Genomic DNA, 4,062 nt, shown 5'->3' with positions numbered 1-4,062 from the left:
ATGAATGAAACACTTTTGAATTTTAATCGTAATTATGAAAATTATGATTCCCCTTTTTACTGATACACTTTTGTTCTTACTCTCCAAGAAAAGGATAATTAACAACTTTGTTTAGGGAAATGATAAAAGAAAGACGTTAAATTCCAGCAAATATTAGAGAACATTTGTAGAAAGGAAATGTAAAAACATCAAGTATGATTAGCTACATTGGTATTTAAAAGTTAGATCAATCAAGAAAAGGATTGAAAAAGGTACTGAATTCATTTGAGTTCTATTCAGGGCAAAGAAATTATTCAGACAATCTAAAGACCTTCACCCAGTCCAATACATCATACAAATATGTGAATATTGGCTGCACCCAAAGAGTGGCTGTCAACAGGTCCATGTCCAAGTGGAGGCCAGTGACAAGCGGAATCCCTCAGGGATAAGTCCTGGGACCAGTGTTGTTCAACATCTTTGTCGGTGCCATGGACAGAGGCATTGAGTGCACCCTCAGCAAGTTTGCTGATGATACCAAGCTGTGTGGTGCAGCAGACATGCTGGAGGGAAGGAATGCCATCCAGAGGGACCTGGGCAGTCTGGAGAGGTGGCACAAGCCAAGTTCATGAGGTTCAACAAGGCCAAGTGCAGGGTCCTGCATCTGGGTCAGGGCAATTCCAAGCACCAATGCAGGCTGGGCAGTGAGTGGCTGGAGAGCACCCTGAGAAAAGGGACTTGGTGGTGCTGATGGACGAGAAGCTCAATATGAGCCAGCTTTTGTGTAGGTTCCCTTCAGGTATTGGAAGGCAGCTACAAGGTCTTTTCCAAGTCTTTTCTTTTCCAGGCTCAACAATCCCAGCTCCATCAGCCACCTTCATAGCAGAAGTGATCCAGTCCTTGGATCATCATTGTGGCACTCCTCACTCCAAGACTTCTATATCCTTCTTATGATGGAGACACAAAACTGGATGCAGTAATTGAGGTAGGGTCTTACAAAAGCAAAGGGCAAGAATCACCCCTCTTGACCTGTTGGCCACCCTCCTCTTCATGTAACCTAGGGAGAGTAGGTTTAGAGAGGGTCTTAGCAAGAAGTTCTTCAAACTGAAAGCCATTAATTTTCTTTTTTTATTCTTACAACTCTTTCCCTATTCCAAAATACAGGAAGTGAATGAGTGCCTGTGTGAAGCTAAACTATCTGTCAAGATTAAACCATGACAGCAAATTTGTGAAGGAACAGTATCTACATCAGTATTTCCTGCTTTCATAGGTTTTCAGGACAAATATTTTTAAAATGTTTTCTAGGTTTTTTTGCTGACATAGATAAAGTTCTTGAAAAAAAGTGAACAGAAATTATTTACATGGCCCTTTTCATGAAGACTAATTTTAAAACATAAGTGTTATTTTTTCACAACAAATTTACCAAGACAACAGGCACTGCTAACTAAGGATCACCTGTACCAGATCACACAAGAATGCCATATCTGCCCTTTTTCTTGTTCTTTTCCGCCCCACCTGCCCCATTTTCCCTCACTTTCCCCTCAAGTCCCAGAGCACCTGGGCTAAGCTCCCCAGGTGTGGCCACTTGGCCCTCCCCGCCCACTCCTCTATTTAATTCCCCCCAGGAAAGGCAGGAGCTCCAAGCTATGCCCATCTGGGCAGAGGGATCCTCCTCCTGGCACTGGTGAGTCCTCGTGGTGCACACCAGGTGAATGGGTGGATGGTGACGCAAAGGCCGGGGGGCCTGGTTGGCCCCCCGGCTAGCTAGGCACACGGTTAGGGACAACTGCAACCTCATCCACGGGTGCTGGCTGGGTGTCCTTACTGGAGCTGAGCTCCTCTGTGTGGTACTTTAGCTGGTTGAAGCTCTTGCCTCAGGCTCGGAGACGGCTGCAAACATGGTGGTGGAGTAGAGGTATGTAGCTAGAGAGAAGGGTGAGGGGGGGATCAGGGGCTGCTTTAGGAATATGAAGGATGGGGGAGCAGGAGCTGCTTGGGGGGAGGTGTGAGAGTCTAAATCTTCTCTCCTGCTCATCGACAAAGGTAAAGATTGCCTGGTCTCTCCCCAGTCAACAAAGCTAAAGATTGCCTTTGCTGATTTCCGGGTGCTTGGCCAAAAGCTCAGGGATGCAAATCAACAGGCAATGCCTTGGTAACTCCTTTACCTCATCCTGGCTGGAATGCCCAGGGTGCCTATATCTTACCTCGCCTACCCCGAAGAGAAAAGGCTGATGTGTGTTCAGGGTATGGACAGGTACAGCCAGGGAGGAGGCAGAGGCCCTCCCCCAACACTGCCACCGGACCCCTGCGAGTGCATGAGAATACACAGGGAGAATTCCTGGGGAGCTGCAGCTGGACACCGAGCAGTCAACTGCGTAAAAGGCAGGAGGAATGCCTGCCACAGTGTGCACTTCTACCAGATTGTCAAGGATGGACCTCCACCAGACTACCAGAGCTGCACCACCACCAGAAGAACCCCTGATAAACTCCACGGAAGGTCATCCCTGGGACACGCACCCTTCTCTTTCCCCCCAGCCCCCCCAATCTGCGACTGGGTAATATGATCCCAGCTGTTTGCCTTCCCTGCTTCTTCTCTGTCGTACTCTATCTCTCCCTCTGTTTTGTCCAATTTTATCCTTTAATAAATAGTTTCAAGGTGATATATGGTCTCATTTGCACCTTAATTTCACAATACGGAATCCATGAGAACAGATCTTGCTCTTCTGGGCAGAGGTACTGTTAATCTCTGTTCTCTGGACACTGACAGGAGGTGAGGAGTGGTGGTGGGGGAGCAGGAACTCTTGGAGAAAGTGAAGGCTGGGGTCAGGGTCATGGCAATTGTAAGCACCAATATAGGCTGGGCTGTGACTGGCTTTAGAGATGCCCTGAGGAGAGAGACTTGGGGGTGTTAGTGGATGACAAGATCAACATGAGCTACCCTTGGGTACTTGTAGCCCACAGAGACAACCAGATCCTGGGCAGCAGCTAAAGAAGTGTAGCCAGCCGGTTGGGAGAGGTGTTTCTCCCCCTCTACTCTGCTTTGGTGAGATCCCACCTGGAGTACTGTATCTAGTTCTGGAGCCACTATTACAAGATAAGTATGGATGTGCTGGAGCATGTCCAGTGAAGGAAGGGCCATGAGGATGATCAGGGGCCTGGAGCTCCTCTCTTATGGAAGCAGACTGAGAGAGTTGGGGTTGTTCAGTATGGAAAAGAGAAGACTCTGAGGAGAACTTATGGTGGCTTTCCAGGGCCTACAGCGAAGCTGGTGAGAGACTGCTAAGGATTTTAGGTAGTGATAGGACTAGGGGGAATGGAGCAAAACTAGAAGTGGGAAGATTCAGATTGGATGTTAGGAAGAAGTTCCTCACCATGAGGGTGGTGAGACACTGAAAGAGGTTGTCCAGGGAGGTGAGAGAAGCCCCATCCCTGGAAGTGGGGATGTGGTTCTGAGCAACCTGATGTAGTGTGAGGTGTCTCATGGCAGGGGAGGTGGAACTAGATGATCTTTGAGGCCCCTTCCAGTCCTGACAATTCTATAAATCTATAAAAACCCAAAACAAAAAGGGAAATGTACCACAAAAAACCATACAAATAGATATACTTCCTAACAAAGTAGATGTTAGATGATAACATGTATATAAGAATGCAGCGATCTTTGTTAATATATAGGAAAGATATATACCTGTATAGGTATCTTTCAGGCTGCTGTTTACTTTTAGAAGATATTTTCAGAAGTTATCTATTTTTTTTTAACTAGATGAAGCTCAGTTAAGGTTAGTTAAGCACCTGAAGAGCATGAACAGACTATCTGGCTTTGTAAGGAACTTTAGCAAAGATTTTGACCCATCAAAAGCCTTTTTACAATAGACTGATCTGACCCATCTATTAATACACATTTTAAGGGAAGAGCCCTCCCTTGGTATAATATTGATCATCTTTTTAATTTGAAATGGTTAGGACGCAAGTGAGAGAAATGTAACAAGAGAGCTGTTAAATGTTTGAAGCAAAAATCTGCACTGTAATATTGCTGCAAAATTTAAATTGGCTGTAACTTTCACTTAGGGGCAGGGAGTTTAAGGAACA

At 46.0% G+C, this 4,062-nt stretch overlaps 1 long non-coding RNA gene across 2 annotated transcripts; it reads left to right on the top strand.

Moving 5' to 3' along the window:
* The first annotated feature begins 1,619 nt into the window (after positions 1–1,619).
* LOC135175710 (uncharacterized) lies at positions 1,620–2,638 on the top strand. 2 transcript variants are annotated; one of them, XR_010302447.1, is made up of 2 exons: positions 1,620–1,660; positions 2,020–2,638. It is a non-coding gene; the product is annotated as an uncharacterized LOC135175710 (long non-coding RNA). The 2 variants fall into 2 exon arrangements; XR_010302448.1 differs by having other exon boundaries at positions 1,630–1,660; positions 2,046–2,638.
* The last annotated feature ends 1,424 nt before the right edge of the window (positions 2,639–4,062 follow it).

This window comes from Pogoniulus pusillus, chromosome 5 (genome assembly GCF_015220805.1).
Source record: "Pogoniulus pusillus isolate bPogPus1 chromosome 5, bPogPus1.pri, whole genome shotgun sequence".
NCBI classification, from domain to species: Eukaryota; Metazoa; Chordata; class Aves; order Piciformes; family Lybiidae; genus Pogoniulus; species Pogoniulus pusillus.
This window is presented reverse-complemented; position numbering and strand designations above follow the sequence as displayed.